This window comes from Cetorhinus maximus, chromosome 23, assembly GCF_964194155.1.
Source record: "Cetorhinus maximus chromosome 23, sCetMax3.hap1.1, whole genome shotgun sequence".
Taxonomy (NCBI): domain Eukaryota; kingdom Metazoa; phylum Chordata; class Chondrichthyes; order Lamniformes; family Cetorhinidae; genus Cetorhinus; species Cetorhinus maximus.
In genome coordinates this window covers 60,146,876-60,168,508 of record NC_135901.1, presented here as the reverse complement: position 1 = coordinate 60,168,508, position 21,633 = coordinate 60,146,876, and the positions used below count along the sequence as shown (strand labels likewise).

The 21,633-nt window shown below is 38.7% G+C and overlaps 1 protein-coding gene across 3 annotated transcripts in view; it reads left to right on the top strand.

Annotated features, from left to right (window-relative positions):
- Positions 1 to 21,633, top strand: part of LOC144698328 (uncharacterized) — a 694,970-nt gene that overhangs the window by 461,093 nt on the left and 212,244 nt on the right. The window lies entirely within an intron of this gene.

Here is a 21,633-nt window from a genome sequence, read left to right as displayed (position 1 = left end):
GAACATATGGTTCGTATGCCTAACACAAAACTCCCAAAGTCAGTTTTCCACTTAGAAATCTGTCGCGGCAGGAGGCAACTAGAGTGCTTGAGGGATGTGCTCAAAGCATCCCTGAAAAGGTCGAACAGATCTGCCAACTCATGGGGTCCGTAGTTTGCGGCCGACTAAAATCAATGAAGCTTATTCAGGAAGGCTGTAGTCCACTAATGCCCTTCAGGGAAGTCACGCCAGGGCCACTGAGCTCCTGACCTCATTACAGCCTTGGTCCAAACATGGACAAATGAGCTAAAATCTAAAGGTGACGTGAGAGCAACTGCCTTTGATATCAAGGCAGCATCTGTCAGAGTGTGGCATCAAGGAGTCTCTGCAAAACTGGAGTCAATGGGAATCAGGGGGGAAACTCTCTTTTGGTCGCTATCATATGTTACACAGAGGAAGATGGTTGTGGTGGTTGGAGATCAATTATCTCAGTTCCAGAACATCAGTGCAGGAGTTCATTAAAGAAATGTCCTCGGTCCATCCATCTTCAGCAGAGTCTGCAGAAGACGCATTGGGCTTAACAGCCAAATCAGAACATATCGAAGTGGCATGGCAGCATGTCATCCTCGACCCTGATGGAATGACTAAGAAGAAGGAAACAGTCGCTAGATGAATTTATACCGAGACAGAACATTGTGCAGTGATTACTGATTTAGGGCCTAGATTAATCTGAACGAAGGCAGTGCCTCGTGCTATGATTACAGAAACAGGGACGAGATTAGTATTAACTAAAATAGAGTCTAGTGCAGTAATAACTTACCAGAACCTAAGTATTATAAGATGAGAAGGGGCCTTGTGCAGTAATTATAGATACAGTGCCTTGGTTACTGTAAAGTGAGACAGGGTCAATTACAGTGAATGCTGACACAGGGCTTAGAATAAAATAACCTGAGACAGCATCTACTACAGTGATTACTGATACAGGACCTTGGTTAATATAAACTGAGACAGGGCCTATTCCATTGATTACTGATACGGGGCCGATATTAATATAAATGGAGACAGAGCCCATTACATTGATTACTAATACAGGGCCGAGATTAAGTTAAACTGTGACTGCATCTATTACAGAGAGTACTCATGCAAGGTAAAGATTCATAGAAACTGAGGCAGGGTCTAGTACATTGATTAATGATACAGGATCTAGATTAATATAAATGGAGACAGGGTCAATCACAATGATTATTGAGACAGGATCTATATTAATATAAACAGAGGAAAGGGTCTTTTACAGTAATTACCAATACAATGTCTGTATTAATATAAACTGAGACATGGTCTATCACAGTGATTACTGATACAAGGTATGGATTGATATCAACTGAGGCTGTGCTTATCACTGTGATGACTGATACAAGTTTTGGATTAACATAAACTGAGACAGGGTCTATTATAGTAATGAACAATACAATACGTGTAGGGATATAAAGTGAGACAGTGTCTATTACAGAGATAAATGATACAAGGCATGAATACATATCAGCTGAGGCAGCGTATGTTACAGTCATCACTGATGCAGTGTCTGGGTTAATATAAACTGACACAGGGTCTATTAGAGTGATTAATGATACATGGTATGGATTGAAATAAACTGAGACAGGGTCTGTCACAGTTATTAATGAGAAATGATCTAGATTAATATAAAATGAGACAGAGTATATTACAGTGATTACTGATACAAATTATGGATTAATATAAACTGAGACAGGGTCTATTACAGTAATTACCAATACAAGGCTCGGATTGATACAAACTGAGTCAGTGTCGACTTCAGTGATTACTAATACAAGGTATTGATAAATATCAACTGAGACAGGGTCTTTTACTGTGATTACTGAGGCAAGATCTGCTTTAATATAAACTGAGACAGTTTCTATTACAGTGGTTACTGATACAAGGTGTCGATTAATATCAACTGAGCCAGGGTCCATTTCAGTGATGACTGATGATCTAGATGAATATAAACTGAAACAGAGTCTATTACAGAGATTATTAATACAGGGTCTAGGTTAATATAACTGAGTCAGAGTCTGTTACAGTAATTACTGATACATGGACTAGAATAATATGAACTGAGGCAGGGTCTATTGCAGTGATTATTGATACAGGGTCTAGATTAATATAAACTGAGTCAGGGTCTATTGGTTTAATTACTGATACAAGTAATGAATTAACATAAACTGAGACAGGGTGTATTACAGTCATTCCTGATGAAGGGTATGGATTAATAAAAATGATACAGAGTTTATTGCAGTGATTACTGATACAAGTAATGGCTTAATATAAACTGAGACAGGGTGTATTACATTAATTACAAAATACTATGTATGTATTAATATAAACTGAGACAAGGTATCTAACAGTTGTTATTGATACAAGGTATGGATTAATATCAACTGAGGAAGGGTCTATTACAGTGCTTACTGATACACGGTCTAGATTAGTATAAATGGAGACAGGGTCAATCACAATGATTATTGATGCGGAATCTAGATGAATACAGACTAAGGACAGGGTCTATTGCAGAAATTACCAATACAATGTCTGTCTTAATATAAACTGGGACAAGGCCAATTACAGTGATTACTGATACAAAGTAAGGATTAATATAAACTGAGGCAGTGCTTATTATAGTGACTACAGATATAAATCTTCAGATTAACATAAACTGAGGCAGGGTCTATTACAGTAATTACCAATACAATGTCTGTATTAATATAAACTGAGACAGGGTCTATTACAGTGTTTACTTGTGCAAGGTATGGATTCATATTGATTGATACAGCATCTGTTACAATGATCACTGATGCAGGATCTGGATTAATATAAACTGAGAGAGGGTCAGTTACAGTTATTGATGTAAAATGGTTTAGATTAATGTAAACAGGGACAGTGTCTAGTAATGTGATTACCAATACAATGCCTGGATTGATATACACTGAGAAAGGGTCTATTACAGTGCTTACTGATGCAAGGTATGGATTCATATCAATTGATACAGCATCTGTTACAGTGATCACTGATGCAGGGTCCGGATTAATATAAACTGAGACAGGGTCAGTTACAGTTATTGCTGAAAAATGGTCTAGATTAATGTAAACAGGGACAGGGTCTATTAAAGTGTTTACCAATACAAGGTCTGGATGGATATACACTGAGACAGGGTCTATTCCAGTGAGTACCGAAACAAGTTGTGTAATAATATGCACTGAGTCAGGGTCTACTGAAGTGATTGCTGATACAATGTTTTGATTAATATCAACTGAGATGGGGTCAATTACATTGATTACTGATGCAGGGTCTAGATTAATATAAACTGAGGCAGGTTCAATTACAATAATTAATGATACAGGGTCTAGATTAACATATACTGTGACAGGGTCTATTAGAGTAATTACTGATACAAGTTATGGATTAATATAAAATGAGGCAGGGCCTATTACAGTGATTACTGATATATGAAATGGATTAAAAAAACTCAGACAGGGCCTGTTATATTGATTTCTGATACAGGGTCTAGATCAACATAAACTGAGGCAGGGTCTATTAGAGTAATTACCAATACAAGATCTCTATTAATATAAACTGAGACAGGGTATATTACTGTGATTACTGATTCAAGTTTTTGATTAATAACAACTGAGACAGGGTCTGTTGCAATGATTACTATTAAAATGTATGGATTGATATAAACCAAGACAGGGTCTTTTACAATGATTACTGAGATAACGTCTGTATTAATGTAAACAGAGACAGGGCCTCTAACAGTGGTTACTGATACAAGGCATAGATTTATATCAACTGAGACAGGGTCTATTACAATGATTGCTGATACAGGATCAAGATTAATATAAACTGAGAGAAGGACTAATACAATGATTACTGATGCAAGACATGGATTAATATTAACAGAGATAGGGTCCATTATAGTGATTACTGATACAGCGTCTAGATTAATATAAACTGAGACAGGGTCTATTACAATGATTACTGATACAGGGTCTAGATTAATATAAACTGAGTCAGGGTCTATTAGACTAATTACCAATACACAGTCTGTATCAATATAAACTGAGAGAGGGTCTAGTACATTGATTACTGATACAGGGTCTAGATTAATATAAATGGAGACAGTGTCAATCAGAATGATTATTGATACATGGTATAGGTTAATATGGACTCAGGACAGCGTCTATTTCAGTAATTAATAATACAAGGTATCGATTAATATAAACTGAGACAGGTTCTATTACAGTAATTACCAATACAATGTCCGTATTGACATGAACTGAGACAGGGTCTATTACAGTGATTACTGATACAAGGTCTGAATTACTATAAACTGAGACAGAGTCTTTAAAATTGATTACTGATACAAGTTTTGGTTTAACATAACCTGAGATAGGGTCAATTACAGTAATTACCAATACATTGTCTGTATTAATATCAACTGAGTCAGGGTCTACTGCAGAGATTACTGATACAAGGTTTTGATTAATATCAACTGAGACAGAGCTTGTTGCAATGATTACTGTTAAAATGAATGGATTGATACAAACTGAGACAGCATCTTTTACAATGATTACTGAGATAAGGTCTGTATTAATGTAAATGGAGACAGGTTACTGATACAAGGCGTGGATTAATATCAACTGAAACAGGGTCCATTACGATGAATATTGATAAAAAGCATTGATTTATATCAACTGAGACAGGGCTTATTACAATGATTACTGATACAGGGTCAAGATTAATATAAACTGAGAGAAGGCCTAATACAGTAATTCCTGATGCAAGGCATGGATTCATATTAACTGAGGTAGGGTCTATTACAGTGATTACTGATACAGGGCCTAGATTAATATAAAGGGAAACAGGGTCAATCAGAATGATTATTGATACAGGATCTAGGTTAATATGGACTCAGGACAGCGTCTATTTCAGTGATTACTGATACAAGTTATCGATTAATATAAACTGAGACAGGTTCTATTACAGTAATTACCAATACAATGTCCATATTGATATGAACTGAGACAGGGTCTATTACAGTGATTACTGATACAAGGTCTGAATTACTATAAACTGAGACAGAGTCTATTAAATTGATTACTGATGCAAGTTTCGGTTTAACATAACCTGAGATAGGGTCAATTACAGTAATTACCAATACAATGTCTGTATTAATATCAACTGAGTCAGGGCCTATTACAGTGATTACTGATACAAAATATGGATTCATATCAACTGATACAGGGCTTATTAGAGTGATTCCTGATACAGGGTCTGTATTAATATAAACTGAGACAAGATCCAGTACAGTGATTACTGTTATATGGTATGGATTAAAATAAACTGAGACAGCGTCTGTTACAGTGATTACTGATACAGAATCTGAATTAATATAAACAGAGGCAGGTTCTATTACAGTGATTACCACTAGAAGGCTCTGATTGATCTAAACTGAGTCAGGGTCTACTTCAGTGATTACTGATACAATGTATTGATTAATTTCAACTGAGACAGGGTCTGTTGCAGTGATTACTGAGACAAGGTCAGTATTAATATCAACTGAGACAGGGTCTATAACAGTGATTACTGAAACAGGGTCTAGATTTATATAAACTGAGACAGGGTGTATTAAAACAACTACCAATACAAGGTCTGTATTAAAATACACTGAGACAGGGTCTCTAACAGTGTTTGTTGAATGCAAGCTATGGATTAATATCAACTGAGGCAGGGTCTATTGCAATGATTACTGATACAGGATCTAGATTAATATAAACTGAGAGAAGGTCTGTTACAGTGATTGCTGATACAGGGGATGGATTCATATCAACTGAGGCATTGACTATTACCGTGATTACTGACATAGGGTCTAGGTTAATATAAACTGAGACAGGGTTTATTATAGTGATTACAGATACAACTTATGAATCAATATAAACTGAGGCAGGGTCTATTACAGTGATTACTGATACAATGTACCAATTAACATTAACTGTCACATGGTTTATTACAGTGATTACTGATACAACTTATGGATCAATATAACCTGAGGCAGGGTCTATTACAGTAATTATCAATACATTGTCTGCATTAACATAAAGTGAGCAGGTCATTTTATTGTGATTACTGATGCAAGGTATGGATTGATAAAAAATGACACGGATTATCACAGTGATTACTGATACAGAATCTGGATTAATATAAACTGAGACAGGTTTTATTGCAGTGATTTCTGATACATAGCATGGATGAATAGAAAATGAGACATGGTTTATGACAGTGATTACTGATACAAAATATGAATTAATATAAACTGAGACAGGATTTATTACAGTAATTACCAATACAATGTCCGTTTTGATATAAACTGAGACTGGGTCTATTACAGTGATCACTGATACATGGTATGATTTTAAATAAACTGAGACAGGGTCTCTTACATTTACTACTGATACATGGTCTAGATTAAGGTAAACAGAGACAAGGTCTCTTTCAGTGATTACCAATGCAACGCCTGGATTGACATCAACTGAGACAGGGTCTTTTCCAGTCACGATCGAGAAAAGATCTGCATTAATATAAACTGAGTCAGCTTCTATTTCAGTGATTACTGATACTAGGTATTGATTAATATCATCAGAGACAGAGTCTGTTACAATGATTACTGTTACAATCTATGGATTGATATAAAACGAGACAGGTTTTTTTGCAGTGAGTAATGATACAAGGCCTGTATTAATATAATTTAAGACAGGGTCTCTTTCAGTGGTTAATGATAGAATGTATGGATTAATATCAACTGAGGCAGGGTCTATTACAGTGATTACCAATACAAGAACTGGATGGATACAAACTGAGTCAGGGTCTACTTCACTGATTATTGGTACAAGGTATTGGCGAATATCAATTGAGACAGTTTCTGTTATATTGATTATTGTTACAACATGTGGATTATTGTCAACTGAGTCAGGGTCTATTACAGTGATTACTGATACAGGGTCTAGATGAATAATAACTGAGAGAAGGTCTGTTACAGCGATTACTGATATAAGGTGGGGATTCATATAAGCTGAAGCAGGGTCTATTACACTTATAAAAACAAAAACTACTGCAGATGCTGGAAATACAAAACAAAAACAGAATTACCTGGAAAAACTCAGCAGGTCTGGCAGCATCGGCGGAGAAGAAAGAAGTTGACATTTCGAGTCCTCATGACCCTTCAGCAGAACTGTTATGAATATGTTCTGCTGAAGGGTCATGAGGACTCGAAACGTCAACTCTTTTCTTCTCCGCCGATGTTGCCACACCTGCTGAGTTTTTCCAGGTAATTCTGTTTTTCTATTACACTTATGACTGATACATGGTATCAATTAACATAAACTGAGACAGGGTCTTTTACAGTAATTACCAACACAATGTCTGTATTAATATAAATGGAAACAGGGTCCATTACACTGATTACTGATACAAGGTATCGATTCATATCAACTGAGTCAGGCTCTTTTACTGTGACTACTGATACAGGGTCTTGATTAATATAAATTAAGTCAGGGCCTACTTCATTGATTACTGATACAAGGCATTGATTAATATCAACGGAGACATTTACAGTGATTACTGAGGCAAAGTCTGCATTAATATTAACTGAGACAGGTTCTCTAAAAGTGTTTACTGATACAAGTTATGGATTAGTACCTACTGAGGCAGGGTTTATTATGTTGATTACTGATACAGGGTCTAGGTTAATATAAACTGGGACATGGTCCATAACAGAGATAACGGATCCAAGGTCTGGATTAATAGAAACTGAGACAGAGTCTATGACAGTGATTTCTGATAAAAGGTATCCATTACATAAACTAAAACGGTTTATTACATTGATTGCTGATGCAACATATGGATCAATGTAAACTGAGGCAGGGTCCATAAGAGTAATTATTGATATAAGTTATGGTTTCATATCAGCTGAGACAGGGCCTATTACAATGATTACTGATACAGGGCCTGGAATAATATAAACTGAGACAGGGTCTGTTACAGTTCTTACTGATACATGGTATGGGTTAATTAAAAATGGGACAGGGTTGATTATAACGATTACTGATACAAGTTGTCAATTAATATAAACTGAGACAGGTTCTATTACAGTAATTTCCAATACAATGTCCTTATTAATATAAACAGAGACAGGATCTATCACAGTAATTACAGATAAATGGTATGGATTAAAATAAACTGGGACAGGATCTGTTACATTTCTTACTGATACATGGTATGGATTAAGCTAAATAGAGACAGGGTCTCTTTCATTGATTACCAATACAAGGTCTGGATTGATATAAACTGAGACAGAGTCTATTCCAGTCATCATCGAGACCAGGTCTGTGCTAATATAGACTTAGTCAGCATCCACCTCAGTGATTACTGATACAATGTATTGATTAATATCAACAGAGGCAGGGTCTGTTACAGTGATTACTGTTAAAATATATGGATTGATATAAACTAAGATAGGGTATTTTACAGTGATTAATGATACAAGGTCTGTATTAATATAAAATGAGACATGGTCTATTCCAATGATTACTGATACAAGGTTTGGATTAAAACAAAGTGAGACAAGGGCTGTTAGATTTATTACTGATACATGGAATGGATTAAAAGAAACTGAGACAGAGTCTATTACAGTGATTACCAATACAATGCCTGGATTGATATAAACTGAGATAGGTTCTATCCCAGTCATGACCAAGACAAGGTCTGTATTAATATGAACTGAGTCGGGGTCTACTTCAGTGATCACTGATACAATGAATTGATTAATATCGACAGAGACAGGGTCTGTTACAGTGATTACTGTAACAATGTATGGATTGATATAAACCGAGTCAGGGTCTTTTACACTGATTGCTGAGACAAGGTCTGTGTTAATGTAAACTGAGATACGGTCTCTAACATTGTTTGCTGATACAAGGTATGGATTAATATCAACTGAGGCAGGGCTTGTTACAGTTATCATTGATACAAGGTATCGATTTACATAAACTGAGACAGGGTTTATTACAGTGACTACTGATACAAGTTATGGATTCATATCAAATGAGACAGGGTCTATTGCAGTGATTACTGATGCAGGGTCTGGGGATAATATATACTGAGAAAGAGTACATTACAATGATTACTGAGACATGGTATGGATTAAGATAACCAGAAACATGATCTATTACAGGGATTACCAACACAAGGCCTGTATTGATATAAACTGAGTCACGGTCTTCTTCAGTGGTCACTGATACAATGCATTGATTAATATCAACAGAGACAGGGTCTGTTGCAGTGATTACTGTTACAATGTTTGGATTGATATAAACCTAGAGAGGGTCTTACACAGCGACTAATGATAAAATGTCTGTATTATTATAAACGGAAACGGGGTCTCTTTTAGTGGTTACCGATACAAGGCATGGATTAACATCAACTGAGGTAGGGTCTATTACAGTAATTACTGATACAGGGCCTAGATTAATATAAACTGAGGGAAGGCCTATTTCAATGATTACTGTTACAATGTATGGATTAATGTAGATGGATAAATGGTCTATTTCAGTGTTACTATACATGGCCTCTATTAATATAAACTGAGGCAGGGTCCGTTACAGTGATTACTGATACAAGGCATGGGTTAATATAATATGAGAAAGAGTCTATTACAGTGTTTACTGATACAAGGTCTGGGCTGGTGTAAATTGAGACAGGGTGTATTACAGCGACAACTGATACAGGGTCTGAATTGATATAATCTGATACTGGGTGTAGTACAGTGATTTCTGATACAGGGCATAAGTTAATATAAACAGAGACAGGGTCGAATACATTGAACACTGATACAAGGTCTGTGTTAATATAAGGTGAGGCAGAATCTCTTTCAGTGATTGCTGATATAATGTGTGGATTAATATCAAGTGAGGCAAGGTCTCTTTCAGTGGTTACTGATGCAAAATATGGATTTATACCAACTGTCAGGGTATATTACAGTGATTACTGATACAGGGTCTAGATTAATATAAACTGAGACAAGGTCTATTACAGTGTTTACTGATACAAGGTCTGGGCTGGTGTAAATTGAGACAGCATGTATTACAGTGACTACTGCTGCAGGGTCTGCATTGATATAATCTGAGACTCTGTCCAGTACAATAATTCCTGACACAGGTCCTGGATTGATATAAACTGAGGCAGGGCCTATTACAGTGATTGTATATATATATATTGTATGGATTAAGATAAACTGGAAAGGGTCTATTAATGTGATTACTGACATGAGGCCTGCATTAATATAAACTGAGAATGGGTCAATTACATTAATTACTGATACAGGGCCTAGATTAATATAAACTAAAGCAGGCTCTATTACAATGATTACTGATACATGTTCCCAATTAATATAAACTGATACAGAGTCTATTACAATGATCACTGATACAGGGTCCAGATTAATATAAACTGAGACAGGGCCTATTGAAGTGATTACGAATACAATATCTGCATTAATATAAACTGTGACAGGGTCTATTCAAGTGATTACCGATACAACGGATGGATTAATATAAACTGAGACAGGCTCTATTACAGCAATTAACAATCCAATATCAGTATTTATATAAACTGAGAAACGTTATTTTATAGTGATTATTGATACATGGTATTGATTAACATAAATTGAGACAGGGTCTATTACAGTGATAACCAATACACTGTCTGGGCTGATATTAACTAAGAAAGGGTCTATTCCAATGATTAACAAGACAAGGTCGATATTGATATAAACTGAGTCAGGGTTCTTTCAGTGATTACTGATAGAAGGTATTGATTACTATCAACTGAGGCAGGGTCTCTTACAGTGATTACTAATACAAGGTTTGTATTAATAAAAAAACTGAGACAGGGTCTCTTTTAGTAGTTACTGATGCAAGTTATGGATTAATATCTACTTAGGTAGGGAATATTAGAGTGATTACTGATACAAAGTATGTACTCATATAAACAGAGGCAGGGTCTAGTGCAGTGATTACTGGTAAATGGCATAGGTTAATATCAACTGCTACAGAACAGGATTACTGATACTGGGCCCAGTTTAATAAAACTGAGGCAGGGCCTAAAGTGATAATCGCTGACACAGCACCGAGTGTAAATCAACCAGTGATAAATATAGTGTGGAAACAATTGATGCAGGGCTTTGCGGCATATTGAAAGGGACAGAGAGTAATGCAGTTATAATGAACACATAACCTAGTGTAATATAAAGAGAGATATTGTTTAGTGTTACATCATTAGAAACATCTTACTGTGCAATATAATCAGTGTATTGATATCGAATTAATATAAGCCCCAGCATCACTGATCCATTTGCCAGTGGAACAGCTTCACCTTAAATATTCAGAAACACCCCTCACACGTTGGACCATTTCTGATAAAGCTGTCCTAAGATTCTCGGTGATGAGGAGAGAAATCCCAGTTCCTTGTTGTGAAGAGAATGAGGGGCAGTGTAAACTTAAGTTCTAGGAAATCTTCTGTCCTGTTGCTTCGAAATGAGCATTTAGCAATCGCTGACACTGTTATATGGGCCCAGTGGAAATACAGCTCACTGTTAAAACAGGGTCAGGCTAAGACACCGGCAACAAGGCAACTGATCCCTTACAACTAAATTGATGTGTGTAAGACTGGAGCCTGCTCCAGAACTTTAGATACATAGAACCAAAGGGTATAATTTCAAAACAGCAACTGCAACCTGTCCAATGCCTTGCATTAATGGCTCTCATACATGGACAGTAACTACTACTGAACTAAAAACAGAAAGTGTTGTAAAGACTCAGCAGGCATGGCAGGGTCTGAGGAGAGAGAAACAGAATTAACGTTTCGATTCCACATGAATTTATTCAGAGCCATAACTGCAGGTTTGAAGCATGGTCAGTGGAGTGATCATTCAGATGTGGCAATGGTAATGTCATCTCAGTCTTAGGGAATTGCAGCATCGAGGTAAATTAACTGGGCTGGTAATACAGAGAAGATCAGAAATGCTCCAGAGACATGATTTAAATGCCACGACGGCAGCTGGCGGGATTTTCATTCATTTAATTCATTAAAACCGAAACTGGAATAAAATTACTCATTGCATTAATAATCGAATAACCTAATTGTCATGAAGTTGCAACTAGTTCACTAATGTCATTCGGGGAGGAAATCTTACCCTTACCAGCCTGGCTTACGCGAGACTCCAGACCCACAACAACGTGGTTGACTCTTAACTGCTCCTGGAATGGCCCAGAAGGCCATTTAGTTGGGTCAAAGCACTTCCTGGAAAGTCAAATAAGAGGCGCACGGCACAAATTGCAGCTGTTCAAGATGCCGGCTCCCCACCACCTTCTCAAGGGTACTTGTGGATGGACAGTTAAGGCTGGCCTTGCTTGCGACGTTCACAACAAAAGAACAAATAAAAACAACGGTCAAAGCTTTGTAAACTATTACGGATGTTCTCAATCTAAGATAAGGCCAGAAAACCTGGAAATACTCAGCATCAATCTCCGCTGACCCCATTTTAGAGAGCAGGGGTATCGTAGACCAATATTTAATGCGCAACTAACATCCCTAATAAAGAGGTGATCTGGGCTTTTATCACATCTCTTTTGGTGGGAGCTTCCTGTGCACAACTTGCCTCCAACGTGACAGAAGAGATTATAATTCGAAATAAGGTACATTAATAAGGTTAATGAGTTATGTGATTTGGGACCTCCTGAGATGGTGAAATGTGCTCTATAAACAAACAGATTTTACTAAAAGTGAACATTTCAAAACGCACGTGGTGATGTGTTAGAAAGTCTGAGATGAATGTGATTATAGGTCATTTCTCTGTTCATTATTCACACATGTTTACCTGAAAGGGGTTAGTCCTTCCACCAATCGATATTCAGCCGAATATCAGGCTGCTCAGAAATGCTTAATTGATTTAAGCAGCAGAACTTACAGAAACATTTTTAAAATATTTAATGGCTTCTTTTGTTTAAAATAAATAACATCTGTACAAATTGATTTTCTGAAAATTGTGTTCATTTCTTATACCATCTGTAAATATTCTTAAAATAAACTTGTTTTGAGCTGAACATAATCAATAAGTGACTGTTGATCTGATTCTGCTGCTGTGAACACCACTTAGAAACCAGCGAGGCGTTTATGTAAATAAACACAGAAATAGAAATCTCAGAATAGAATATTGAGCGACAGAAATACAATAGATGTTTCCCCACCAACAGAAGATAGAAATAACAACAGAGAGAAATGCAAATCACACAAAGGATTCCAGTAATGATTAATATTTGGAACATTTCTCTAAGTTATGGGATAACTATGTAAAGATGATATCTGTGTTCAAAACTGGCGAAGCCTCGTTTGGTCCGGTATATAGTAGCTTTGAAAATGTGTTTGCGGAGTTTCCTGCATTCTATCCCGCTCTTACTCCCTTTCTCCCCTATCCCGGCCGTGTCTGGCCTCTCATTAATGTGTCAGCGTCTGTAACTCATAACATGAATTCAGTATCTGACCAAAGTTTAACCTCAGCCCTATTCATTGACTTTTAACCAAATAGATGGCTGTTCACATGTTGAACTTAACTCTAAAATGTGTCTGGTGCACTCGACAACATGGGAGTATTTAATGGGACAGTCTAAAGGGAGCAGTCCTCTGCAAATTAACATTCCTATGCCTTCCTGTGAGTGATATTTGCGACATTGTAGAGGGATCTTTTTACTGCATCTGATACTGCTGCACCATTCTTAGGAGTGTTCGATCGAATAATAGAGGGACCTGTGTCTATTCAGCGCTATACATGTCCTGGGAGTGTTTGGTGGGATAGTTTAGATAGGGCTTTCCTCTGTGCCTCGCCCCGGAATTTACCAACATAGAGGCAGCTTTACTCTGCGTCTGAACTGTCCCCTGTCTATCCTTAGGAGTGTTTCATGGCGTTTCGGACTCACTGCATGAAATTGTGTTCCAGACCGAATCCCTCATCACATATCAAAATATATTTGGATGTTTACTTGAAGTACTATAGCCTCAAGGGCCCTGGAGCAAAAGCTGGGAAGTGGGATTAGACTCGATAGATCATTTCCAGCCATTAGGCACAGGGGTTGCGGAATGGCCTATTTCTGTGCCTCACATATCTATAATTTTCAGATCCTAAGAAGTGTGTTGAGGTCTCAGAAAGTGTACAGAGGAGGGTAACCAGTTTGTTAACAAAGATAAGGGTATTTAGTAACAGCGATAAATTGGACAAATTAGGAGCATTCTGCTTGTGATAAAGAAGATTAAGCAGAAACCTAATGGTTATTTCCAAGATGATGAGAGGTTTTGAGAGAATTAGCAGAGAAAACCAATTCCTTCTATTAATTGCGTCAATATCCAGTGATCATAGTTTAATATTGGCAGATTTGTAAACGGGCGACGAGGAGAAATATTTCGCGAGCAAGTGGTTCCCTTTATATTACATCAGATCCTCCCTCGATTATTATTCTTTGAGTTCAAGTCACAGTTTTAGTTTTGCTGAAACCTGTGAAATTTATGGATACATAATCTGGTATTTGTATTTTTATTACACTAGGCTCTGACACAGTTATTTCTGTGCTAATCAAGCCTCTGTTTCAGGCCGGCCCCTGAATCAGTTATTACGACATTAGAGCATTTCTCTATTTATATTATATAATGCTCTGTTTCAGTTATTAGTGAACCCTACCCCGTGTCTGTATAGTCGCACTCGACCACATCTCAGTTATTTCTATACTAGAGCATGTATGTGTTAATATTACGCTGGGTCCTGTCTCTGTTGTTACTGCACTGGAACCTGTCTCTATTTATAATGTTTTACACTATTGTTTCTGTTAAAATTGCACTGGAAAATATATGTCTTTATATTTTACAGTGGGCCCCTTCTCAGTTATTACTGCCATATACCATGTTTCTGTTCAGCTGACACTTTACCCGCGCCAGTAAACATTGAATTATATCATGGCAAACGTACTGGAAACTGGTGAGGAAATAGTGAAGTTAACATGCAGCGCAAGACAATGGAAACAGAAACAAATTATTACTTTTTTATTGAATTTCATTGAGAGTGGAAAGTGTTACATTCCTTTCCAAGTGAGAGAATTACAGATTGATTATCCTCACGTCAGGTATAGGTACACTTACATTTTCAACGTCTCTTGCACAGATCACCACACACCCCAGTGACGCACAAGTTATCACTTGCCAACAAACAGAGAGAATGGTGGGTCGATGTCCTTTATTAACCATGTGATTTAATCCACTTTCGAACTGAATTCTGAGGGCAGCTAAACTCACTTTGGAATCTGAATAGGCACTTGCCACACAAGAACTCGAAAAAGACTTCAGCATCAAGAAATGTTAACGGTAATAGATCATCTGAAATTGCTAGATGGATGGTTCGAAATATAAATAGATAGACTGACAGACAAATAGACAGGTACGCAGCTAGATGGGTAGACAGATAGGGAGACTGAGATACACAACATCTCGCATAATATAGACAGTTTAATGCAAAATAACCTTTTCAGTGGCTCGTATGATACAAACAGGGAGATTATCTTGTCTAATCTGAAGAGATGTATGCATCAGTGCACTTACTCCAACAGGGCCTGGTGTAAAAATAAAATTGAGACGAGGCCTTTCGCAACACCATCTGAGGCAGGGTTCTGTGTAATTTAAAGAAAGGCATGACCCCGTCATTACGTATCAACACCCTTCATGGTGTTAAATACCTCGATCAAATCCCCTCTTAACACCTTCTATTCTAAGCAAAACGATTAAATATCTCCAAGATCTTGTAACATTCGGATCAATCTCCTCTTCATCCTCTCTGCGACCTTCAAATGCTTTATAAAACATAGTTCCCAGAATAATTATGTACAATACTCATGGAAACACAGGAGGGAGTACTTTTACAAATGTTGTTTTTAATCATTCACTAGGCTGGAGTATTTTTCTCTCTCTATTCACCCAGGAGTTGTGAGCGTCTCTGACACGGCCAGTATTTCCCCCCATGCTCCGCTGCCCTGGAACTGAATAGTTTGCTAAACACTTTGAGTCGGAGGATAGTTAAGAGTCAACCACGTGCTGTGGGCCTGGAGTGACATTTAGGCCAGACTGGGGAAGGATGGCAGATTTACTTCACCGAACGTTCACTAGTGAACCAGAAGTGTTTACAGCAATGCAAATTGTAACGATCCAGTTCCATTTCCATTTTTTTTTATTCATTCATGGGATTTGGGCGTTTCCAGCTGAACTAACATTCAATAGTCAAACACAATTGCCCTTGAGAAGGTGGTAGTGAGCAAACCTCTTGTACCGCTGCAGTCCACGCGCTGTAGGGACACCCACAGTGCTTCTCGGAAGGGAGTTGTATGATTTGGACCGAAGGATAGTGAAGAAACAGGGACTTTCCAGTTGATGTTGTTCCTGTGCTTCTGCTGCCCTTGTTGCCCGGAGAATTGGGGAGTATTCCACCACACTCCTGACATGTGCATTGTAGATTGTGGACAGGCATTTGCAGAATTCCCAGCTTCTGAACGGCTCTTGTCGCAATAGAATTTAAATTCCGCCAGCTGCTGTGGTGGAATTTGAATCCATGTCCCCAGAAGATGAACCTGGGCCTCTGGGTGGCTGGGTTAGCGATGAGCACTTGGCACGTCATAACATTCAAGGCTATGGACCAAGTGCTTGTAAATGGGATTAGGTAGGTAGGTCAGGTGTTTCTCACGTGTCAGTGCAGAATCTATGGGCCGAAGGGCCTCTTCTGCGCTGTGAATCTGTGGCAGCGCCACGGCCAGGTCGTGCCTGATTTAGGGTCCAGTGTAATGTAACCAGAGATAGGGCCTGGAATAATATAAATGGAAAGCTGCTCCAGTGCAGTAATAACTGAAAAAGGGCCTGGTTTAAAATAACCTTAAACATGGCCCAGTACATTAAAAACTGAGACAAGTCCTATGAAATATAAACATAAACAGTTTAGTGCAGCAATAACTGTGAAAGGGCCTTATGTAACACAGCAGATATTACATGAGTTCAACTTTCAACAAAGCTTTTGGGAATTTAAATTTAGTTAATGTTACACATCTGAACTATTAAAAATGCATTCAATATCAGTAATGGGAAACGCGCATCTCTCAGACTCATCACAACACACCTGATATATTAATGCCCGTTTCGGAAATACATTTAATCCCCTTACATGTTTTTTTTTCCCAATGGGACTCCAGATAAAGAGCAAGGTGGTTAACTTTTAATCTCCCTCTAAGAATTCTCAGTGTGCAGTCATTTTTATTAAACGGCTACGAGAATCAGCAACCTGAGTACCGTCAGAAAAACCAGACGGCATCAACCGTGGCACAGGCAAAGATACAGACAGTCCATTAACTCTATAAAATTCTCCACACGATCATCTGAGGACATCTACCACAACTGAGAAACACTGAACGCAGACTAGTGGAACACCAGCCTGACATAGTCCTGCTCAATGTTAATACCTTCCAACCAATATCCCCACGCCTGATTGACCCACAAGTGATGGCGGGACATTAGTCGGGAAGGAGTGCCCCTGGGAGTCCTCAAAATTGACTCCAGGAGTCATGAATACTGCTGGCAGCAGAGCAGGCGACGGTGGAAAATCTCCTTCCGAATTCGAGTTATTTTCCTACCTCAACTAATGAATCAGCGCGTCTCCATGTTGAACACAATTCTGGTGTAACAATGAGAGCAGAAAAGGGAATGGAACTTCAATGTCCATCAGCAAGAATGGCTCGATACCAATACTGACTGAGCTGGCCGACTCACGAAGGACATATCTACCAGACCGCCCCCCACCCCCCCGGAAGGTGTTGAGTGAACTCAAGGGGAAACTTACTTGAGACGGCGCTCATTACTCCACCTGGCTCAGATAGATCTCTCCCCGTCAGTATTCGTGGCAGTGTCCACTGCACTTTCCATTTGGATACAAAGACCCATCTTCAGACTGAGAGCACCACCCATCACGTTGTGTGGCATAATCATCGTGCTAAATGCGATAGATTTGGAGAATATTTGGCAGTTTAAAACTGTGCGTCAGTGAGGCCATTAGCTTGAGCAACATTCTTATCCCCCCCACAATATGCACATCATTGGATGTACAACCCTCACTCTACCATTAGGATGAAGCCAGGGGATCAATGATTGTTCAACGATGAATTCAGAAGAGTAGGCCAGATGCAGCAACAAGAGCATCTAAATATGGGGTGTCAGCCTGATCAAGCTGTAACATGGTGAAAAATTGCTGAACAAACCCAGTGCGGCCCATTGACCCTCAATCATTCTACTCTCAGTCATCAGCAACCTGATGGAAGGTGTCATTGACGGAGCAATCAAACAGCAGCTCATCACTAACAAGCTGCTCAACAATGCTCAGTTTAGGCTTCACAAGGGCCTTTCAGTTCCCGACTACATCACGTTGTTGATTTGAACAAAGAGAAACAGCTGAACTTCTAATATGAGAGTGAATGCCCTTGACATCAAGGTAGCAGTTGACAGATTGTGGCACCAAGGATCCTTAGCATCATTGAAGTCAATGGGAATCAGGGGGAAAACTCATTGGGTCATACCTAGCACAAAGGAAAATGATTGCAGGAGGCCAAAAACCCCACGCCAGAGCATCGCTCTCGAAGTTCCTCAGGAAAGTGTCCTAGGCCCAGCCATTTTCAGTTGCTTGATCAATGACCTTATTTCCATAATCATGTCAGAAGTCGCGATGTTCACGAATGTTGGCACAATTTTCAGCATCATTCACGATTCCTCAGATACAGAAGCAGTTCATGCCTCCATGCAGAAAAAAAAACGTTTGGACAATATTAAATCTTTGGCTGATGAGTGGAAAGTGACTTAACGTTTTACAAGTAATAGGCAGAGATCACACATTCTTCTCTCAGAGAGCCATTAGTCTTTGGACTTCACTTCTCCAGAAAGCAGTGGAGGCTAGTTATTAAATATATTCATGGCTGAGTTAGACAGATATTTGATCAACATGAGATTCATGGGTTATGGGAGGCAGTCAAGAAACAGCAATTGAGGCCAGAATCAGATCAGCATTGATGTTCCTGAATGGCAGAGCAGGCTCGATGGGCTGAATGGACTAATCCTCTTCCTATTTCTTATGATCCTTCTTATCATTGACTCTCAACCAAGGAGAATTGGGGCTTTGTATCCACACTCTCGAGATCCTTCATAGTTTATACACTTCAGTCATGTCTTCCCTCAGCTTCCTTTGTTCAAAAGTAAACAAACCTAACCTATCCTCCCAAATAGCAAATCTCCTGCAGTCGAGGTTATGTCATCGTAAATCTCCGCTGTAACGTTTCTAGTCCAGGCACATCTTTCCCACAGCCCCTGTCCCAGTGCTGCACCGAACACTCTAATTCGGGCCTAACTAGTGTTTTACACAGTTCCAGCAGACCGTCTCAACTCGTACATTCTATGCCTCGGGTAATAAAGGCAAGAATTCCATCTGTTACTTGATCACCTTATCTACCTGTCGAGAAGCCTTTAAGAATCTCTGCATTCTAAAGTCCCATTTTTCTTCTCTGTGTCCTTATCATTCGTGAATCTGCGGAATTCACTACCTCAGAATGCTCTGGATGCCAGGATGCTGAATAAATTTAAGGTGGATATAGATAGATTTTTACTGAGTAATGGGTTGAAAGGTCATAGGGAGAGGGCGGGAAATTGGAGTTGAGGCCGAAATGAGATCAGCCATGATCTAAATGAATGGCGGAGCAGGCTCGAGGGGCTGAATTGCCAACTGCTGCTCCTAGTTCTTATGTTCTTATTTACTGTTTATTCCTTTACCTTGTTAGCCTTCCTTAAATGCTTTACCTGGCAATCATCTTTATGCCCTTCTTATGTCTACCTGACTGGTCGATTTCCTGCAGTATACAGCTTTCTGCTTCATTCTTAATCAAACAGCCAATTTGTGTATCATCTAAAGCCTTCTTAATCATGCTCTTTTCAGTCTTTTGCAAGTCATTGATATATGCAAGAAAAGGCAAGAGTCCTATTACTAAGGCCTGGGGGATACCACTCCCATTTACAGAAACACCCCGTGTCATTTACCGTTTGCTTCCTGGCATTGAACCAATTTTGGATTGACCTCGCCGCTTTGCCTTGGATCACATTGGCTTTTAATTTCGGAACCGCTCTGCCATGTAGAACCTGGTCATTTTAAAATCCACATAGACTACATCGAATGCACTGTATCCATCGGTAATCCTTATTATCCCTTCAAAACATTTCACCATAATAGTCAGACTCGCCCTTCCTTTAACGAATTCTTGCTGTCCAGCTTTGCCTAGTCAGTGTCATTCTAAATGTAGATGCACCCTGTCCCTTAGAATGTTCTCTTCCCAATACTATTCCCGGCTCCAAGATTATATTCACTGTCCTGTAATCACTCAGTCTATACATTTCTCCGTTTTGAACAAGGGCACCACGTTAGCTGTCCTCTCGCCCTGTCTCAGTGCCTGAAGTTGCAAAGCACTATAAAGTGATGGTGATTCCTTCAGTTGTTTCCCTTAACAGCAGAGGATACAATTAGGGCCGGCCTTGGGATTTATGCAGTTTCAAGGGTATTACACCGCTTGATACTTTCAAGAAGGTGGCAATTGGCCATTTCTCAAGGAGAATTGGGAATGGGTAGAGAGGTTTGACTTAACAACTATTCCAAATCAGTCGATAATAAATAAGTAAAACATTAGAGACTGTCTAATGTAATATAAACCATCCATGCCCATCCATACATTACACAAGGCCCTCATTCAGTTATTGCCGCCTGAAGCAGTGCTGGTTTGGTATAATTTAGGCAAACCAACTTGCACTGTCACCTGGTGGCCAATCGTTGCCATTACTGCTATCGTGAAAATATCGACGTTTGTACTGTTGTTGATAGAAATGTATCAACAAACAAATTTGCACTTATATTCCACTCAACGCATTTTTAATGAAAGGGAATTAAATGCTGTGAAAATAACTGGCGAAGCAAATCCACCTTTGTGGATGTAACTTGCAAACATTAGGAATAATGTGTTTTGTATGTACACACTCACAGACACAAATAGACGCATATACATATGTTCAGGCTCGGTCACACAACCAGTAGCCACGGAATGTCAGGAGAAACATTCCTTTACATTAAAGCACGGTGTACAATAGCAATAACAGAGATTTCCACTAATCAGTATAAACTGCAGTGCACTCTGGCTCACCTTTCCTTCAGTCCCTCAATCCAGTTCAAATTTCCGAGATTGTCATAAGATTCGACCAGTACTTTCAACAAAACTGTTACAAAACACCAGAGCAATGAGAAATTGTACACAGCTTCTGATGGCTCTGACCAAGACTAAACGTATTTTTCCAACAACAAAAAAAAATCCATCCTCCCACCCAGTCAAATGTATATTCTTTAATTATTATGAGACATACCTCTCCCTTCATCCA